Below are 22,815 nucleotides of genomic sequence, written 5' to 3' on the forward strand. Positions count from 1 at the left end.
ACTGACACTGGACGTCCGATAGGGACCAGACAACCGATGTTTTGCTACGGTATGCTGGTCATCAGAAGACCGGAGGCTCCGGACGACCGATGTTTAGGTTCTATGGAGGGGGTACCGGATATCCGAGGCATATCGGACGGCCGAGGGCTGTTTAGACAATGGACGTCCGACAGGGACCGGACGATCGCTGTTTTTGTTCTATATGGAAATGGTCGGACGTTTGGTGAGGACCGGACAACCGATGTTTTGGCTCTGTATAGGAATGGTCGGTCATCCGATCCACACCGGACGACCGATGTTTTGGTTTTGGACAATGATGAAGATCAGCTACAGACATTAAAGAAATTTTTTGAGAAAGACTTTAGTGATACCCCATGTTCCCCTCTTAATAGTGCGGGATCCTATGCTCAAGAGTAAACATAAGATAGTCTTGTTTCTTCCTTCTTGATGAGGTTAAACATTTCCGAAGTCATAATCCACATACACAATTGATTCCGAGGGGACAGAAACCTGAGATATACTTGACAAACTTTGTTAGTCCCCTATGAGTATATTGTCATCAACATCAAAAAAATATTTAGGGCATGATTGCACTTTCACGGAGAACAGAGTTTTAGTCATCTTGCTCATAAGGCACGGTTCACAAGTATCAAATGATTCAAAATCAAGTGATTCCAAAAGCCCATCAGCATGGAGTTTCTTCATGCGCTTTACACCAATATGACCTAAACGGTAGTGCCACAGGTATGTTGCACTATCATTATCAACTTTGCATCTTTTGGCGTCAATACTATGAATATGTGTATCACTATGATCGAGATTCAATAAACCATTAACTTTGGGTGTATGACCATAGAAGGTTTTATTCATGCAAACAGAATAAAAATTGTTCTCTTTCTTAAATGAATAACCGTATTGCAATAAACATGATTTAATCATATTCAGGCTCAACACAAACAAAAAATAACATTTATTTAGGTTCAACACTAATCTTGAAAGTATAGGGAGTGTGCGATGATGATCATATCAATCTTGGAACCACTTCCAACACACATCGTCACTTCATCCTCAACTAGGCTCTATTTATTCTGCAACTCCTGTTTCAAGTTACTAATCAGCAACCGAACAAGTATCAAATACCTAGGGGTTACTACGAACTCTAGTAAGGTACACATCAATAACATGTATATCAAATATACCTTTGTTCACTTTGTCATCCTTCTTATCCGCCAAATACTTGGGGCAGTTCCGCTTCCAGGGACCATTTCCTTTGCACTAGAAGCGCTCAGTTTCAGGCTTAGGTCTAGCTTTGGGCTTCTTCACGGTAGTGGCAACTTGCTTGCCATTCTTCTTGAAGTTCCCTTTCTTTCCCTTTGCCCTTTTCTTGAAACTAGTGGCCTTGTCAATCGTCAACACTTGATGCTCTTTCTTGATTTCTACCTTCGTTGATTTCAGCATCACGAAGAGCTCGGGAATCATTTTCGTCATCCCTTGCATATTATAGTTCTATCACGAAGTTCCAGTAACTTGGTGATAGTTACTAGAGAACTCTGTCAATCACTATCTTATCTAGAAGATTAACTCCCACTTGATTCAAGCGATTGTAGTACTTAGATATTCTGAGCACATTCTCACTGGTTGAGCATTCTCCTCCATCTTGTAGGCGAAGTACTTGTCAGAGGTATCATACCTCTCCACACGGGCATGAGTCTGAAATACCAATTTCAGGTCTTGGAACATCTCATATGCTTTGTGGCGTTCAAAACGTCTTTGAAGCCCCGATTCTAAGCTGTAAAGCATGGTGCACTAAACTATTAAGTAGTCATCATATCGAGCTTGCCAAACGTTCATAACGTCTGCATCTGCTCCTGCAATAGGTCTGTCACCTAGCGGTGCATCAAGGTCTACTATCATCTTTCAACTTAGTTTTCTCTAGGAACATATCAAAAAACATAGGGAAGCTACAACGCGAGCTATTGATCTACAACATTATTTGCAAATACTGTCAGGACTAAGTTCACGATAAATTAAATTGAATTAATCATATTACTTAAGAACTCCCACTTAGATAGACTTCCCTCTAGTCATCTAAATGATACGTGATCCAAATCAACTAAACCATGTCCGATCATCACGTGAGATGGAGTAGTCTTTAATGGTGAACATCTCTATGTTGATCATATGTACTATGTGAGTCACGTTCGACCTTTCGGACTCCAGTGTTTCGAGGTCATATCTGTATATGCTAGGCTCGTCAAGTTTAGCCCGAGTATTCCGTGTGTGCAAAACTGGCTTGCACCTGTTATATTTGAATTTAGATCCTATCACACTCAATCATCACGTGGTGTCTCAGCACGAAGAACTTTCGCAACGGTGCAGACTCGGGGAGAACACTTATACCTTGAAATTTTAGTAAGGGATCATCTTATAATGCTACCGCCATACTAAGCAAAATAAGATGCATAAAGGATAAACATCACATGCAATCTAAATATGTGACATGATATGGCCATGATCATCTTGTGCTTTCTGATCTCCATCTCCAAAGCAACGTCATGATCTCCATTTTCACCGGCTTGACACCTTGATCTCCATCGTATCGTCGTGGTCATCTCGCCAACTATTGCTTCTACTGTTGGGGAACATAGCTGAAATTCAAAATTTTCTACGCATCACCAAGATCAATCTATGGAGATTCTAGCAACAAGAGAGGGAGAGGATGAGCATTTTCATACCTTTGAAGATCGCTAAGCAGAAGCGTTACAAGAACGCGGATGATGGAGTCGTACCCGCGGCGATTCAAATCGCGGAAGATCCGATCTAGCACCGAACGACGGCGCCTCCGCGTTCAACACACGTACAGCCCGGGGACGTCTTGAAGGAAATATGCCCTAAAGGCAATAATAAAGTTATTATTTATTCCCTTATTTCATGAGAGATGTTTATTATTCATGCTAGAATTGTATTAACCGGAAATATAATACATGTATGAATGCATAGACAAACATGGTGTCACTAGTATGCCTCTACTTGACTAGCTCATTGATCAAAGATGGTTGAGTTTCCTAACCATGGATATGAGTTATCATTTGATCAGTGGGATCACATCATTATAAGAATTATGTGATTGACTTGACCCATTTCGTTAGCCTAGCACTTGATCGTTTAGTATGTTGCTATTGCTTTCTTCATGACTTATACATGTTCCTATGAGTATGAGATTATGTAACTCCTGCTTACCGGAGGAACACATTGTGTGCTACCAAACATTACAACGTAACTGGGTGATTACAAAGGTGCTCTACAGGTGTCTCCAAAGGTACTTGTTGAGTTGACGTATTTCGAGATTAGGATTTGTAACTCCGATTGTCAGAGAGGTATCTCTAGGCCCTCTCGGTAATGCACATCACTATAAGCCTTGCAAGCAATTTGACTAATGAGTTATTTGCGGAATGATGCATTAAGTAACAAGTAAAGAGACTTGCCGGTAATGAGATTGAACTAGGTATTGAGATACCGACGATTGAATCTCGGGCAAGTAACATACCGATGACAAAGGGAACAACGTATGTTGTTATGCGGTTTGACCGATAAAGATCTTCGTAGAATATGTAGGAGCCAATATGAGCATCCAGGTTCCGCTATTGGTTATTGACCGGAGACGTGTCTCGGTCATGTCTACATAGTTCTCGAACCCGTAGGGTCCGCACACTTAAAGTTAGATGATGGTTATATTATGAGTTTATGTGTTTTGATGTACCGAAGGTAGGTCGGAGTCCCGGATGTGATCACGGACATGAAGAGGAGTCTCGAAATGGTCAAGACATAAAGATCGATATATTGGACGACTATATTTGGACATTGGAATAGTTCCGGGTGAGATTGGGACAATACCGGAGCTCCGGGAGGTTATTGGAACCCCCCGGGATGTATATGGGCCTTAATGGGCTTTAGTGGAAAGGAGGGGAAAGGAGCAAGGGAGGGGCACCCCCCCAAGCCCAATCCGAATTGGAAAGGGGGGCCGGCCCCTCTTTCCATCCTCCCTCCTTCCTCTTCCTTCCCTCTCCTTCTCCAAATAGGAAAGGGAGGAGTCCTACTCCCGGTGGGAGTAGGACTCCCCCCTTGGGTGCGCCTCCTCCTCTTGGCCGGCCCCCTCCTCCACTCCTTTATATACGGGGGAGGGGGGCACCCCATAGAGACAACAATTGATCCCTTGGATCTCTTAGCCGTGTGCGGTGCCCCCTTCCATGATAATCCACCTCGATAATATCGTAGCGGTGCTTAGGTGAAGCCCTGCATCGGTAGAACATCATCATTGTCACCACGCCGTCGTGCTGACGGAACTCTCCCTCAAAGCTCTGCTGGATCGGAGTTCGAGGGACGTCATCGAGTTGAACATGTGCAGAACTCGGAGGTACCGTGCGTTCGGTACTTGATCGGTCAGATCGTGAAGACGTACGACTACATCAACCGCGTTGTGCTAACGCTTCTGCTTTCGGTCTACGAGGGTACCTGGACAACACTCTCCCCTCTCGTTGCTATGCATCACCATGATCTTGCGTGTGCGTAGGATTTTTTTTAAATTACTACGTTCCCCAACAGTGGTGTCAGAGCCATGTTTTATTCGTAGATGTTATGTGCACGAGCAGAACACAAGTGAGTTGTGGGCGATACAAGTCATACTGCTTACTGATACGTCTCCAACGTATCTATAATTTTTGATTGTTCCATGCTATTATATTAACCCTTTTGGATGTTTATGGGCTTTGTTTTACATATTATTATCATTTTTGGGACTAGCCTACTAACCGGAGGCCCAGCCCGTATTGTTTTTTTGCCTATGTCAGTATTTCGAAGAAAAGGAATATCAAACGGAGTCCAAACGGAATGAAACCTTCGGGGGCGTGATTTTTGGAATGAACGTGATCCAGAGGACTTGGAGTGCAAGTCAAGAAGCATCCGAGGCGGCCACGAGAGGGTAGCCCCCCATAGGGCGCGCCCCCTATCTCGTGGGCCCCTCAGGCGGCCACCCACGTACTTGTTCCTCCTATATAAGCCTACGTACCCCGAAAACATCCAGGGAGCACCCGAAACACAATTTCCACCGACGTAACCTTCTGTATCCGCGAGATCTCATCTTGGAGCCTTCGTCGGCGCTCCACCGGAGGGGGAATCGACCATGGATGGCTTCTACATCAACACCATAGCCCCTCCGATGAGTTGTGACTAGTTTACCACAGACCTTCGGATCCATAGTTATTATCTAGATGGCTTCTTCTCTCTTTTTGGATCTCAATACAATGTTCTCCCCCTCTCTTGTGGAGATCTATTCGATGTAAACTCTTTTTGCGGTGTGTTTGTCGAGATCCGATGAATTGTGGGTTTATGATCAAGTTTATCTAAGAGAAATATTTGAATTTCCTCTGAACTCTTTTATGTATGATTGAGTTATCTTTGCAAGTCTCTTCGAATTATCAACTTGGTTTGGACTACTAGATTGATCTTTCTTGCCATGGGAGAAGTGCTTAGCTTTGGGTTCAATCTTGCGGTGTCCTTACCCAGTGATAGAAAGGGTTGCAAGGCACGTATTGTATTGTTGCCATCGAGGATAAAAAGATGGGGTTTATATCATATTGCATGAGTTTATCCCTCTACATCATGTCATCTTGCTTAATGCGTTACTCTGTTCTTTGTGAACTTAATACTCTAGATGCAGGCAGGAGTCGGTCGATGTGTGGAGTAATAGTAGTAGATGCAGGCAGGAGTCAGTCTACTTGTTGCGGACATGATGCCTATATACATGATCATGCCTATATAATCTCATAATTATTCGCTTTTCTATCAATTGCTCGACAGTAATTTGTTCACCCACCGTAATACTTATGCTATCTTGAGAGAAGCCTCTAGTGAAACCTATGGCCCCCGGGTCTATCTCTTATCATATTTGCTTCCAATCTACTTTTATTTGCATCTTTACTTTTTGCATCTATATTATAAAATACCAAAAATATATTTATCTTATCATACTATCTCTATCAGATCTCACTTTCGCAAGTGGCCGTGAAGGGATTGACAACCCCTTTATTGCGTTGGTTGCGAGTTCTTTGTTGGTTTGTGTAGGTGCGTGTGCCTTTTGAGGAGCCTCCTACTGGATTGATACCTTGGTTCTCAAAAAAAGAGGGAAATACTTACGCTACTATTGCTGCATCAGCCTTTCCTCTTCAAGGAAAACCAACGCAAGCTCAAGATGTAGCAAGAAGGTTTTCTGGCGCCGTTGCCGGGGAGGTCTTTGCTCAAGTCAAGACATACCAAGTACCCATCTCCCTCACATTTACATTATTTGCCATTTGCCTCTCGTTTTCCTCTCCCCCACTTCACCTTTGCCGTTTTATTCGCCCTCTCTTGCCCAATCTCTCTCTCTCTTTTCGCTTGCCTTTTTTCTGTTTGCTTGTGTGTTGGATTACTTGTTGCCATGGCGCAAGATAATACCAAATTGTGTGATTTCTCCAATACCAATAATAATGATTTCCTTAGTACTCCGATTGCTCCTCTTAATGATGTTGAGTCTGGTGAAATCAATACTGCTTTGCTGAATCTTGTTATGAAAGATAAATTCGTCGACCTTCCTAGTGAAGATGCCGCTACTCATCTAAACAACATTGTTGACTTGTGTGATATGCAAAAGATGAAAGATACGGATAATGATATTATTAAATTGAAGTTATTTCCGTGTTCACTTAGAGATCGTGCTAAAGTTTGGTTTTCGTCTTTGCCTAAAAATAGTATTGATTCTTGGAACAAGTGCAAAATGCTTTTATCTCTAAGTATTTTCCTCCTGGTAAGATCATCACTCTTAGGAACGATATTATGAATTTTAAAGAACTTGATCATGAGCATGTTGCCCAACCTTGGGAAAGAATGAAATTGATGATTCACAATTGCCCTACTCATGGTTTGAATTTATGGATGATCATACAAAAATTTTATGCCAGTTTGAACTTTGCTTCTAGAAATCTCTTAGATTCGGCCGCGGGAGGCACGTTTATGGAAATCACGTTAGGAGATGCTACAAAACTTCTTGATAATATTATGGCAAATTATTCTCAATGGCACACCGAAAGATCTTCTAGTAAAAAAGTGCATGCTATAGAAGAAATCAATGTTTTGAGTGGAAAGATGGATGAACTTATGAAGTTGTTTGCTACTAAAAATACTCCTCTTGATCCCAATGATATGCCTTTGTCTACTTTGATTGAGAATAATAATGAATCTATGGATGTGAATTTTGTTGGTAGGAATAGTTTCGGAAACAATGCTTATAGAGGAAACTTTAATTCTAGACCGTTCCCTAGTAATTCCTCTAATAATTATGGAAATTCCTACAATAATTCTTATGGTAATTTTAATAAGATGTCCTCTGATTTTGAGAATAGTGTGAAAGAATTTATGATTTCTCAAAAGAATTTTAATGTCTTGCTTGAAGAAAAATTGTTCAAAGTTGATGATTTGGCTAGGAACATTGATAGACTTTCGCTTGATGTTGATTCTCGTAAACTTAGATCTTCCTCCCCTAATGATGATATCAATGAGTCTCTCAAAGTAATGAGAATTTCCATTGACGAGTGCAAGGAAAGAACCGCTAGATTGTGTGCTAAGAAAGATAGCTTTGTAAAGGCGTGTTCTTCTAGTTTCCATGAAAATAATGATGAAGATCTTAAAGTTATTGATGTGTCTCCTATTAGATCTTTGTTTTGCAATATGAATCTTGGAAATTATGGGACTGAAGATGAGTCAACTTTACCTAGAAGGCGTCCCAAAAATTCGGAGTTTTTAAATCTTGATGCTAAAATTGGTAAAAGTGGGATTGGAGAGGTCATGACTTTAAATAGCATTGAACTCACTATCTCGTATTTCAAGGAATTTGATTATGATAATTGTTCTTTAGAAGGTTGTATTTCCTTGTTGCAATCCGTTGTTAATTCTCCACATGCTTATAGTCAAAATAAAGCTTTTACCAAACATATCGTTGATGCCTTGATGCAATCTTATGATGAAAAACTTAATTTGGAAGTTTCTATACCTAGAAAACTTAATGATGAGTGGGAACCTACTATAAAAATTATAATTAAAGATCATGAGTGTTTTGCTTTGTGTGATTTGGGTGCTAGTGTTTCCACGATTCCGAAAACTTTATGTGATATTCTAGGTTTCCATGATCTTGATGATTGCTCTTTAAATTTGCACCTTGAGGATTCCACCATTAAAAAGCCAATGGGAAGGATCAATGATGTTCTCATTGTTGCAAATAGAAATTTGGTGCCCGTAGATTTTATCGTTCTTGATATAGATTGCAATCTTTCTTGCCCTATTATTCTTGGTAGACCTTTCCTTAGAACGATTGGTGCGACTATTGATATGAAGGAAGGGAATATTAGATTCCAATTTCCATTAGAGAAAGGCATGGAGCACTTTTGAAGAAAGAAAGTCAAATTACCTTATGAATCTATCATGCGAGCTACGTATGAATCAAGTGCCAAATATGGCACTACTTAGATCTATCTTTGCTTTTATGCCTAGCTAGGGGCGTTAAACGATAGCGCTAGTTGGGAGACAACCCAATTTTCTTTATGTTTTTTGTTTTTGTTCCTGTTTAGTAATAAATTTTGCATCTACCTTCTGTTTAGATGTGCTTTTACCTTTTAATTAGTGTTTGTGCCAAGTAGAACCTATACGATAACCTATGATGATAGTTGATTTGATTCTGCTGAAAAACAGAAACTTTGCGCTCACGAGAAAAAATTCAATAAATCACAGAAACGTGATTTTGCAATGATTCTTTTTGCTGATGATCAATAAACTAATTTTCCAGTACGTCCTAGTTTTTTAGGATTTTTAGAGTTCCATTAGTTTGCGTTAGTTACAGATTGCTATAGACTGTTCTGTTTTTGACAGATTCTGTTTTTCGTGTGTTGTTTGCTTATTTTGATGCATCTATGGCTAGTATGTAAGGGTATGAACCATAGAGAAATTGGAATACAGTTGGTTTAACACCAAAATAAATAAATAATGAGTTCATTACAGTACCTTATGTGGTGGTTTTGTTTTCTTTCACTAACGGAGCTTATAAGATTTCCTGTTGAGTTTTGTGTTGTGAAATTTTCAAGTTTTGGGTAAAGCTTTTATGGACTATGGAATAAGGAGTGGCAAGAGCCTAAGCTTGTGGATGCCCATGGCACCCCAAGATATTCAAGGATAGCCAAAAACCTAAGCTTGGGGATGCCCCGGGAAGGCATCCCCTCTTTCTTCTTCGTTCATTGGTAACTTTACTTGGAGCTATATTTTTATTCGCCACATCATATGTGTTTTTCTTGGAACGTCATGTATTATATTAGTCTTTGCTTTCTAGTTTAACACAATCATCCTTGCTGTACACACCTGTTGGGAGAAGCCCACTTGATTAGAATTTCTAGAATACTCTATGTGCTTCACTTATATCTTTTGAGATTGATAGTTTTTGCTCTAGTGCTTCACTTATATTTTTTAGCGCATGGTGGTAACTTAATTTTGAAGAAATTGCTAGTCTCTCATGCTTCACTTATATTATTTTAAGAGTCTTTTAGAACAGCATGGTATTTTCTATGGTTACAAATTTGGTCCTAGAATGACGTGCATCCAAGTTGGGTATAATAAAAACTATCATAGGAAGTGAATTGGATGCTATGATCAATTTGTTGCTTGATAATTGTTTTGAGATATAAAAATAGTAATGTTAGGGTCATGCTAGTGGATAATTATGAAATTTAGAAATACTTTTGTTGAAGTTAGCAAGTTCCATAGCATGCACGTATGGTAAAAGTTGTGTGACAAAATTGTTGCATGAGGTGCTCTTTTGATTGTCTTCCTTATGAGTGGCAGTCGGGGACGGGCGATGGTCTTTTCCGACCAATCTATCCCTCTTGGGGCATGCGTAGTAGTACTTTGCTTCGAGGGCTAAGTAGACTTTTGCAATAAGTATATGAGTTCTTTGTGACTAATGTGAGTCCATGGATATACGCACACTCATCCTTCCACTTTGCTAGCCTTTCTTATTGTCGCGCAACTTTCGCCGGTATTGAACCCATTATTTACCTTCCTCAAAACAGCCACCATACCTACCTACTATGGCATTTCCATAGACATTCCGAGATAATATTGCCATGCAACTTTCCACCTTTCCGTTTATTATGACACGTTTCATCATTGTCATATTGCTCTTTGAATGATCATGTAGTTGACATCATATTTGTGGCAAGGCCACCTTCATAATTTTCATACATGTCACTCTTGATTCATTGCATATCCCGGTACACCGCCGGAGGCATTCATATAGAGTCATATCTTGTTCTAGCTTTGAGTTGTAATTCTTGAGTTGTAAATCCATAAAAGTGTGATGATCTTCATCATTAGAGCATTGTCTCGGTGAGGAAAGGATGATGAAGACTATGATTCCCCCACAAGTCGGGATGAGACTTCGGACTTTACAAAAGAAAAAAAAAAGAAAAAAGAGGCCAAAGAAAAAAAAAGAGAAAAAGAAAAAGGAAAAAATAAAATGAGAGAAAAAGAGAGAAGGGACAATGCTACTATCTCTTTTTCCACACTTGTGCTTCAAAGTAGCACCATGATCTTCATGATAGAGAGTCTCCTATATTGTCACTTTCATATACTAGTGGGAATTTTTCATTATAGAACTTGGCTTGTATATTCGAATGATGGGCTTCCTCAAAATGCCCTAGGTCTTCATGAGAAAGCGAGTTGGATGCACACCCACTTAGTTCTTTTTGTTGAGCTTTCATATATTTATAGCTCTAGTGCATCCGTTGCATGGCAATCCCTACTCACTCACATTGATATCTATTGATGGGCATCTCCATAGCCCGTTGATACGCCTAGTTGATGTGAGACTATCTTCTCCCTCTTTTTTGTCCTCACAACCACCATCTTTTACCACCCAAGTGCTATGTCCATGGCTTACGCTCATGTATTGCGTAAGAGTTGAAAAAAGCTGAAGCGTGTTAGAAAGTATGAAACAATTGCTCGGCTCGTCATTGGGGTTGTGCATGATGGGAGTATTTTGTGAAATGAAAATGAAGCATGGCCTAACTATATGATTTTGTAGGGATAAGCTTTCTTTGGCTATGCTATTTTGATAGGACATGATTATTTGTTAGTATGTTTGAAGCATTATTATTTTTATGTTTTATAAGCTTCTATCTTGAATCATTTGGATATGAACATTCATGCTACAATAAAGAAAATTACATTGAGAATTATGCTAGGTAGCATTCCACATCAAAAATTCTATTTTTATCATTTACCTACTCGAGGACGAGCAGGAATTAAGCTTGGGGATGCTTGATACGTCTCCAACGTATCTATAATTTTTGATTGTTCCATGCTATTATATTACCCCTTTTGGATGTTTATGGGCTTTATTTTACACATTATTATCATTTTCGGGACTAACCTACTAACCGGAGGCCCAACCCGTATTGCTGTTTTTTTTTGCCTATTTCAGTATTTCGAAGAAAAAGAATATCAAACGGAGTCCAAACGGAATGAAACCTTCGGGAGCGTGATTTTTGGAACGAACATGATCCACAGGACTTGGAGTGCAAGTCAAGAAGCAGCCGAGGCGACCACGAGAGGGTAGGGCGCCCCCCAATAGGGCGCGCCCCCTGTCTCGTGGGCCCCTCGGGCGGCCACCGACGTACTTCTTCCTCCTATATAAGCCTACGTACCCCGAAAACATCCAGGGAGCACCCGAAACACAATTTCCACCGCCGTAACCTTCTATATCTGCGAGATCCCATCTTGGAGCCTTCGTCGGTGCTCGCCGGAGGGGGAATCAACCATGGAGGGCTTCTACATCAACACCATAGCCCCTCCGATGAGTTGTGAGTAGTTTACCATAGACCTTTGGGTCCATAGTTATTAGCTAGATGGCTTCTTCTCTCTTTTTGGATCTCAATACAATGTTCTCCCCCTCTCTTGTGGAGATCTATTCGATGTAAACTCTTTTTGCAGTGTGTTTGTCGAGATCCGATGAATTGTGGGTTTATGATCAAGTTTATCTATGAGAAATATTTGAATTTCCTCTGAACTCTTTTATGTATGATTGAGTTATCTTTGCAAGTCTCTTCGAATTCTCAGTTTGGTTTGGCCTACTAGATTGATCTTTGTTGCCATGGGAGAAGTGCTTAGCTTTGGGTTCAATCTTGCGGTGTCCTTACCCAGTGACAGAAAGGGTTGCAAGGCACATATTGTATTGTTGCCATCGAGGATAAAAAGATGGGGTTTATATCATATTGCATGAGTTTATCCCTCTACATCATGTCATCTTGCTTAATGTGTTACTCTGTTCTTTGTGAACTTAATACTCTAGATGCAGGCAGGAGTCGGTCGATGTGTGGACTAATAGTAGTATATGCAGGCTGGAGTCGGTCCACTTGTTGTGGACGTGATGCCTATATACATGATCATGCCTAGATAATCTCATAATTATTCGCTTTTCTATCAATTGCTCGACAGTAATTTGTTCACCCACCGTAATACTTATGCTATCTTGAGAGAAGCCTCTAGTGAAACCTATGGCCCCCGGGTCTATCTCTTATCATATTTGCCTCCAATCTACTTTTATTTGCATATTTACTTTTTGCATCTATATTATAAAATACCAAAAATATATTTATCTTATCATACTATTTCTATGAGATCTCACTTTCGCAAGTGGCTGTGAAGGGATTGACAACCCCTTTATTGTGTTGGTTGCGAGTTCTTTGTTGGTTTGTGTAGGTGTGTGGGACTTTTGAGGAGCCTCCTACTGGGTTGATACCTTGGTTCTAAAAAACCGAGGGAAATACTTACGCTACTATTGCTTCATCACCCTTTCCTCTTCAAGGAAAACCAACGCAAGCTCAAGACGTAGCACTTACCATCATGTCATACTTTGGTTCGGCGGTATTGTTGGATGAAGCGGCCCGAACCAACATTACGCGTACGCTTATGCGAGACTGGTCCTACCGACGTGCTTTGCACACAAGTGGCTGGCGGGTGTCAGTTTCTCCAACTTTAGTTGAACCGAGTGTGGCTACACCCGGTCCTTGAGAAGGTTAAAACAACACTAACTTGACGAACTATCATTGTGGTTTTGATGCATAGGTAAGAACGGTTCTTGCTCAACCCGTAGTAGGCACGTAAAACTTGCAACAACAAAGTAGAGGACGTCTAACTTGTTTTTGCAGGGCATGTTGTGAAGTGATATGGTCAAGGCATGATGCTATATTTTATTGAATGAGATGATCATGTTTTGTAAACGAGTTATCGGCAAGTGGCAGGAGCCATATGGTTGTCGCTTTATTGTATGCAATGCAATCGCCCTGTAATTGCTTTACTTTATCACTAAGCGGTAGCGATAGCCGTAGAAGCAATAGTTGGTGAGACGACAACGATGCTACGATGGAGATCAAGGTGTCGCGTCGGTGACGATGGTGATCATGATGGTGCTTCAGAGATGGAGATCACAAGCACAAGATGATGATGGCCATATCATATCACTTATATTCATTGCATGTGATGTTTATCTTTTATGCATCTTATCTTGCTTTGATTGAAGGTAGCATTATAAGATGCCTCACTAAATTTCAAGATAAAAGTGTTCTCCCTGAGTATGCACCATTGCCAAAGTTCGTCGTGCCCAGACACCACGTGATGATCGGGTGTGATAAGCTCTATGTCCATCTACAACGGGTGCAAGCCAGTTTTGCACACGCAGAATACTCAGGTTAAACTTGACGAGCCTAGCATATGCAGATATGGCCTCGGAACACTGAGACCGAAAGGTCGAGCGTGAATCATATAGTAGATATGATCAACATAGTGATGTTCACCATTGAAAACTACTCCATTTCACGTGATGATTGGTTATGGTTTAGTTGATTTGGATCACGTGATCACTTACATGATTAGAGGGATGTCTATCTAAGTGGGAGTTCTTAAGTAATATGATTAATTAAACTTTAATTTATCATGAACTTAGTCCTGATATTATTTTGCAAATTATGTTGTAGATCAATAGCTCGCGTTGTTTCTTCCCTATGTTTATTTTTGATATGTTCCTACAGAAAAACTATGTTGAAAGATATTAGTAGCAATGATGCAGATTATATCCGTGATATGAGATTTATCCTCATTGCTGCACAGAAGAATTATGTCCTTGATGCACCTCTAGGTGACAGACCTATTTCCGGAGCAGATGCAGACGTTATGAACATTTGGCTAGCTCAATATGATGACTACTTGATAGTTTAGTGCACCATGCTTAACGGCTTAGAATCGGGACTTCAAAGACGTTTTGAACGTCATGGACCATATGAGATGTTCTAGAAGTTGAAGTTAATATTACAAGCAAATACCCGAGTTGAGAGATATGAAGTCTCCAACAAGTTCTATAGCTAAAAGATGGAGGAGAATTGCTCAACTAGTGAGCATGTGCTCAGATTGTCTGGGTACTACAATCGCTTGAATCAAGTGGGAGTTAATCTTCTAGATAACGTAGTGATTGGCAGAGTTCTCTAGTCACCACCACCAAGTTACTAGAACTTCGTGATGAACTATAGTATGCAAGGGATGACGAAAACGATTCCCGAGCTCTTCGTGATGTTGAAGTCGACGAAGGTAGAAATAAAGAAAAGAGCATCAAGTGTTGATGATTGACAAGACCACTAGTTTAAAGAAAAGGGCAAAAGGAAAGAAAGGGAACTTCAAGTAGAATGACAAGCAAGTTGTCACTCCCGCGAAGAAGCCCAAAAGCTGGACCAGAGCCTGAAACTGAGTGTAAGCACTGCAAAGGAAATGGTCACTGGAAGCGGAATTGCCCTGAATATTTGGTGGATAAGAAGGATGGCAAAGTGAACAAGGGTATATTTGATATACAAGTTATTGATGTGTGCCTTACTAGTGTTTATAGTAGCCCCTGAGTATTTGATGCTTGTTCGGTTGCTACGATTAGTAACTTGAAACAGGAGTTACAGAATAAACAGAGACTAGTTGAAGCGGAAGTGACGATGAGTGTTGGAAGTAGTTCCAAGATTGATATGATCATCATCACACACTCCCTATACTTTTGGGATTAGTGTTAAAACTAAATAAATGTTATTTGGCGTTTGCGTTGAGCATGAATATGATTTGATCATGTTTATTGCAATATGATTATTCATTTAAAGTCAAAGAATAATTGTTGTTCTGTTTACATGAATAAAACCTTCAATGGTCATACACCCAATGAAAATAGTTTGTTGGATCTCGATCGTAGTGATACACATATTCATAATATTGATGCCAAAAGATGCAAAGTTAATAATGATAGTGCATCTTATTTGTGGCACTGCCGTTTGGTTCATATCGGTGTAAAGCGCATGAAGAAACTCCATAAAGATGGATTTTCGGAATCACTTGGTTATGATCCATTTGATGCTTGTGAACCGTGCCTTTTGGGCAAGGTGACTAAAACTCCGTTCTCCGGAACAATGGAACGAGCTACTGACTTGTTGGAAATAATACCTACTGATGTATGCAGACCAATGAGTATTAAGGCTTGTGGCGGGTATCGTTATTTTCTGACCTTCACAGATGATTTGAGCAGATATGGGTATATCTACTTGATGAAACATAAGTCTGAAATAGTTGAAAGGTTCAAAGAATTTCGGAGTGAAGTGGAAAATCATCATAACAAGAAAATAAAGTTTCTACGCCCTGATCGTGGAAATGAATATTTGAGTTACGAGTTTGTCCTTCAGTTAAAATAATGTGGAATAGTTTCACAAACTCATGCCACCTGGAACACCACAGCGTAACAGTGTGTCTGAACGTCATAACCGCACTTTATTGGATATGGTGCGATCTATGATGTATCTTACCGATTTACCACGATCGTTTTGGGGTTATGCATTAGAGACAGCTGCATTCACTTTAAATAGGGCACCATCAAAATCCATTGAGACGACATCGTATGAACTATGGTTTAGCAATAAACCTAAGTTGTCGTTTCTTAAAGTTTGGAGTTGCGATGCTTATGTGAAAAAATTTCAACCTGATAAGCTCAAACCCAAATCTGAGAAGTGCGTCTTCATAGAATACCCAAAGGAAACTGTTGGGTACACCTTCTATCACAGATCCGAAGGCAAGATATTCGTTGCTAAGATGGATCCTTTCTAGAGAAGGAGTTTCTCTTGAAAGAAGTGAGTGTGAGGAAAGTAGAACTTGATGAGGTAATTGTACCTTCTCCCAAATTGAAAAGTAGATTATCACAGAAATCAGTTCTAGTGATTCCTACACCAATTACTGGGGAAGCTAATGATAATGATCATGAAGCTTCGGATCAAGTTACTACCGAACCTCGTAGGTCAACCAGAGTATGTTCCGCACCAGAGTGGCACAGTAATCCTATTCTGGAGTTAATGTTACTTGACCATGACGAACCTACGAACTATGAGGAAGCGATGATGAGCTCTGATTCCACGAAATGGCTTGAAGCCATGAAATCTGAGATGGGATCCATATATGAGAGCAAAGTATGGACTTTGGTTGACTTGCCCGATGATCAGCAAGCCATCAAGAATAAATGGATCTTCAAGAGGAAGACGGAAAGATGATAGTAGTGTTACTATCTACAAAGCTCGAATTGTCGCAAAAATGTTTTCGACAAGTTTAAGGTGTTGACTACGATGAGATTTTCTCACTCATATCGATGCTTAAGTCTGTCCGAATCATGTTAGCAAATTGCCACATTTTATGAAATCTAGCAAATGGATGTCAAAACTACATTCCTTAATGGATTTCTTAAAGAAGAGTTGTATGTGATGCAACAAGAAGGTTTTGTCAATCCTAAAGGTGCTAACAAAGTATGCAAAGCTCCAACGATCCATCTATGGACTGGTGGAAGCATCTCGGAGTTGGAATATATGCTTTGATGAGTTGATCAAAGCATATAGTTTTATACAGACTTGTGGTGAAGCCTGTATTTAAAGGAAAGTGCGTGGGAGTACTATAGCCTTTTGATAAAGTATATGTGAATGACATATTGTTGATCGAAAATAATGTAGAATTTTCTAGAAAGCATAAAGGAGTATTTTGAAAGGAGTTTTTCAAAGAAATACCTCGGTGAAGCTGCTTACATATTGAGCATCAAGATCTATAAAGATAGATCAAGACGCTTGATAAGATTTTTCAATGAATTCATACCTTGATATGATTTTGAAGTAGTTCAAAATGGAACAGTCAAAGAAGGAGTTCTTGCCTGTGTTGCAAGGTGTGAAGTTGAGTAAGACTCAAAACCCTACCATGTCAGAAAATAGAAAGAGAATGAAAAGTCATTTTCCTAAGTCTCAGTCATAGGTTCTATAAAGTATGCTATGCTGTGTACCAGACCTATTGTATACCTTGCTCTGGTTTGGCAAGGGAGTGCAATTTTGATCTAGGAGTAGAACACTAGACAGCGGTCAAGAATATCCTTAGTGAGGACTAAGGAAATATTTATCGATAATGGAAGTGATAAAAGAGCTCGTCGTAAAGAGTTACAACGATGCAAGCTTTTACACCGATCCAGATGACTCTAAGTCTCAATCTGGATACATATTGAAAGTGGGAGCAATTAGCTGGAGTAGCTCCGTGCAAAGCATTGTAGACATAGAATATTTGCAAAATACATACGATTCTGAATGTGACAGACCCGTTGACTAAACTTCTCTCACAAGGAAAACATGATCACACCTTAGTACTCTTGTGTGGTAATCACATAGCGATGTGAACTAGATTATTGACACTAGTAAACCCTTCGGGTGTTGATCACATGACGATGTGAACTATGGTTGTTAATCACATACATATGTGAATATTGGTGTTAAATCACATGGTGATGTGAACTGGGTTATTGACTCTAGTGCAAGTGGGAGACTGAAGGAAATATGCCCTAGAGGCAATAATAAAGTTATTATTTATTTCCTTATTTCATGATAAATGTTTATCATTCATGCTAGAATTGTATTAACCGGAAACATAATACATGTGTGAATACATAGACAAACATGGTGTCACTAGTATGCCTCTACTTGACTAGCTCATTGATCAAAGATGGTTGAGTTTCCTAACCATGGATATGAGTTATCATTTGATCAGTGGGATCACATCATTAGAAGAATGATGTGATTGACTTGACCCATTTCGTTAGGTTAGCACTTGATCGTTTAGTATGTTGCTATTGCATTCTTCATGACTTATACATGTTCCTATGACTATGAGATTATCTAACTCCCACTTACTGGAGGAACACTTTGTGTGCTACCAAACATCACAACATAATTGGGTGATTACAAAGGTGCTCTACAGGTGTCTCTGAAGGTACTTGTTGAGTTGACGTATTTCGAGATTAGGATTTGTCACTCCGATTGTCGGAGAGGTATCTCTAGGCCCTCTCGGTAATGCACATCACTATAAGCCTTGCAAGCAATGTGACTAATGAGTTAGTTGCAGAATGATGCATTACATAACGAGTAAAGAGACTTGCCGGTAACGAGATTGAACTAGGTATTGAGATACCGACGATCAAATCTTGGGCAAGTAACATACCGATGACAAACGGAACAACGTATGTTGTTATGCGGTTTGACCGATAAAGATCTTCGTAGAATATGTAGGAGCCAATATGAGCATCCAGGTTCCGCTATTGGTTATTGACCGGAGAAATGTCTTGGTCATGTCTACATAGTTCTCAAACCTGTAGGGTGTCGGTGTACAAAAGTAGGGGCTCTCCTTTTGACCCCTTTACTTGTGCACGGGCAGTCGGAGCCACGCGCCATGGACACACATGGCAGGGCAAAGGAGGGAAGCCGGAGAGAAGCCGAAGACTCAAGACAAACAAAGCAATGTCAAGGACCAAGGCCACAAAGTGCAAATGGACGAAGCAAGCTTTCGCGGCAAGATCCTTGTCGGGGGTAACCTCAGCAGCCCCGGCAAGGCCCTTGCTGGGGCAGCTCGTCTACACTGGCAGAGCGAGCCACCCTTGGACCCACGGCCTCCAACGTCAACAACTACGTTGGGCCAGGGTTTGGGAGGCACCTCCGTGGTGGCATGCAGATCTTTGCGAAGACATAGAATGCTCAAGATCAGATGAGGATTGGGAGACGACACTCCCCGTGAAGATCCTTACTGAAGAAATCCACAAGACCCCCGGCAAGATCCTTGCCAGGGACGCCAGCACGCCACGGCAAGACCCTTGCTGTGCCACCCAGCAAGACCCTTGTCGGGCCACCCGGCAAGACCCTTGTCGGAGGTGACAACAGGGCCACTGCCAGTCCCGCACGTACCAACTCCCCACCGACGCTCGCATGCAGCTGCCAGCCCAACCAGCTGGGCAGGCACCTGCGTGGCAACATGTAGCTTCCAGGCCAACTCAGCACACACCTGCGTGGCGGCATGCAGATCTTTGTGGAGGCTCCACCACCGCGCCACCTCAGCTTCTTGCCTGCATACATGGCACCGCATGCATCGCTGGCCAGGGCGCGTGTCGAAGCGAGGAGGAGCGGCGACGGACGGGACGGGCCTCACTCCCGGCCCGATAAAGTGAGGGACACCTAAGCCATGCATTAAATGCATCTTGTCCTATAATACAAGTGATAAGCTCGCAATACTTTAGGCCTTTCCACCTCCTGTGTGCCACTGTGTCAGCCCCTTTCACCTATAAAAGGAGGCCCATGGCATACAGGAAAAGGATTCGGCTCTATCGAACCACGCACCATCCGTAGCTAGTTTGAGGGCTCAAGAACGCTCAATACATCCACCAAGCAGGACTAGGGTTTTACACATCCTCGCGGCCCAAACCTGGGTAAACAATCCTCGTGTCAATTTCCAATCCTGCTCTTCTCACAACCCCGCGCCCCGCAACCGTAGTAGGGATTCTTGTGATCCCATAGGTGTCGTTTCCCACCAACATCTTTGGCGCGCCAGGTAGGGGGCGCAATTGTGAGAATCCGGTCTAGCAGTTGACCTAGGTGTTCTTCATCGCCATGGCTCCTAAGAAGAAGACGACCACGGTGATCGGTTCGTCTGGGACCGGATTGCCATTACCGGTGTGGACCAGTAGCGGGCCAGTCGCAGAGAGGACTCGTGGCGTGGCCTGCGAACATCCACATCACCCTGGCGGTCCAGGCCTGGCGAGCGGCATTGTTCGCACACCAGGCGACGAGCCGCCAGTCGCAGGCTCCAGAGACAGAGTTGGGCCCCCGCAGGTGGCGCGGGGCCCTCCAAGGGCGCCGCCATCCCACAAGACGGCAGCGCGGCGGCCTCCAGGACGCCAACACGGGCGCCTACGACACGCTCTTATCAGGTTATGCGTGACGAGCAGCGCCATCCTGCCGGTGACCCTGGGCGTCGTCCAGGGAAGAGTCCCATGCGCTCTTCACATGATGAGGAAGGCTAGCATGCGCGTCGGGGTGCTGACGGGGATGGTGAACGGCTGCGGGGCCGTGACGCGGCTCCTTCTAACGCGGTTAGAAGTCGACGTGCATCATGGTCCACCCATCTTTTGCCGCCACCCACGCCAGCGGAAGCCCTAGCACGCGCGCAGCTGCTCCTCGATTTTCCTCCCACCGCAGGGAAGCTCGAGGAATGGAGGGCCACCGTCCGGAGCCTCATCGGCATCGCCAACAACGATGAGTTGTGGCCGGCGGGACCCGTAGGCTGTCGCTCCGTCGGGCCACCGCATGCCAGCGGAGGCCGGTCCGGAGGCGATGCGGCCATGGTGCACTCCCCTCCTCCATCCCGACCACCGCGGGTGTCAGTCCATCGCGATGATGCTCGTGATGATATCTCCATAGCATCGTCTGACCCATGAACCCACCGCGACCAACACCAGGTTCTTCAGGAGCGAGTTCATGAAGACGCTCGAACCACCATCGAGCGCCGGCGTGACGCACGCCACCAGCCGGACAGGCGGGCAGGGCCCACTACGGACCACCCAGCACCGGGTGGCTACGGTGGCCTACCTTACGAGGTGGGTTGTTCGGCCTTCACCCGTGAGGTACGGCAGTTCCAATGGCCCTCCCACCGCACGTTCAAGCCCGACGTGGGCAAAAACTACAACAGCAAGACTCACCCATAGGAGTTCCTCAACATCTACACCATCGCGATGCAAGCTGCTGGGGCCCGCGACGACAAGGTGCTTGCCAATTACTTTCCGTTGGCACTCAAGCCCAATGTTATGTCATGGTTGATGCACTTGCCAACGGACTCCATTTCTTCTTGGGCGGATCTGTGTCATGAGTTTGTTGGCGCCTTTACCGGAGGCCACCAAGCTCATGACCAGGCGAGTGATCTGCATATCATCCCCTAGAAGGAAGGAGAAAACTTGCGCAAGTACATCCAAAGGTTTAGCCGACTGTAGTACAACATCCCCGACGTTCATCCTGCCGCCGTGATTAGTGGATTCCATCAGAATGTGTGCAATCGTAAGATGCGTGAAGAGCTGGCGATGAACAAAGTCAGAGATGTAGCCAAACTTTATGTTCTAGCCGATCGATGCGCTCGCGTTGAAGAGGGAAGGAAGTACCCCGGCGAATACGCCGGCATGGAAACCAACTCCACGGATGGTACCGCCACCCCGGCGAAGAAGGGCCGGCGCCATAACAGGAAGGGCCGGGGCAAGACCGTGCTTGCCGTCGATTGATCCGACGATACCGGCGCCACCAAGAAACCCAAGGCAAGTGACCCTAGCAAGGAGGTTGCCAGGTGTGCTGCTTGCCGGGCCTTGGCGGCTGCCGATAAGCCAGGGGGCTCCGACAAGAAGTATTGCAAGATCCATCGCACCAAAGGCCACGATCTCCAGAACCGCCGGCAAGTAGAGCTGCTCGCTGAGAAGTAGAAAGCCGAATACGAACGACGGGACAAGGAGAAAGGCCAAGAAGGTGCCGAAGGATCCGGCAAGAAACGTGGCGACCAAGGGGGCCGCCGCGGCAAGGACAATCAGCAGGAGAGGCCCGCCCCGGGCCGCAACAAGAAGAAGGAAGATGATGATCATGACGAGGACGATGAGTCCGGCGACCATGGGTTTCTGAAAGCCACAGAAGCCATGTGCATCGACGGTGGCGCCTCGCTGCATACATCCCACCGCCAGCTCAAGCAGTGGGCGTGTGAGATCACAACGGTGGAGCCGTCGGTCAATGCACGGAAGCCTCTCAGGTGGTCCAGCGCACCTATCATCTTTGACACCGAGGACCACCCTCACCGCACTATTGCGGTCGGGTGCTTGGCGTTGTTGGTCTCACCAACAATCCGCAACCTCAAGGTGACGAAGATGCTGGTTGACGGCGGGGCCGGTCTGAACTTGATCTCGCCTGTTGTGATCAAGAGGCTGCAAATCCCTGATGGATACCTCGGGGAGACGGGCATGTTCCAAGGGGTCAACCCGGGGAGGAGCCAGCCGAAGGGAAAGATCACGCTGCCCGTGACGTTTGGAGGTGAGCTGAACCACAGGACGGAGAGGATTATTTTCGATGTAGCCGAGATCCCCTTGCTCTACAACGGGATCATCGGCCGCCCAGCACGAGCCAAGTTCATGGCGGCTTCACATTACGCCTACAACATGCTGAAGATGCCCGGGCCGATGAACATCATCACCGTCCCCTCCGACAAGAAAGATGCGTTGATTTGCGCCGACCAACTCTACTGGGAAGCAGTTGCAGCAGCTCCGCCAAGGCACCTGCTCATGCCGACGGAGCCCTGGGAGGG

This window comes from Triticum aestivum, chromosome 6B (genome assembly GCF_018294505.1).
Source record: "Triticum aestivum cultivar Chinese Spring chromosome 6B, IWGSC CS RefSeq v2.1, whole genome shotgun sequence".
Taxonomy (NCBI): Eukaryota; Viridiplantae; Streptophyta; class Magnoliopsida; order Poales; family Poaceae; genus Triticum; species Triticum aestivum.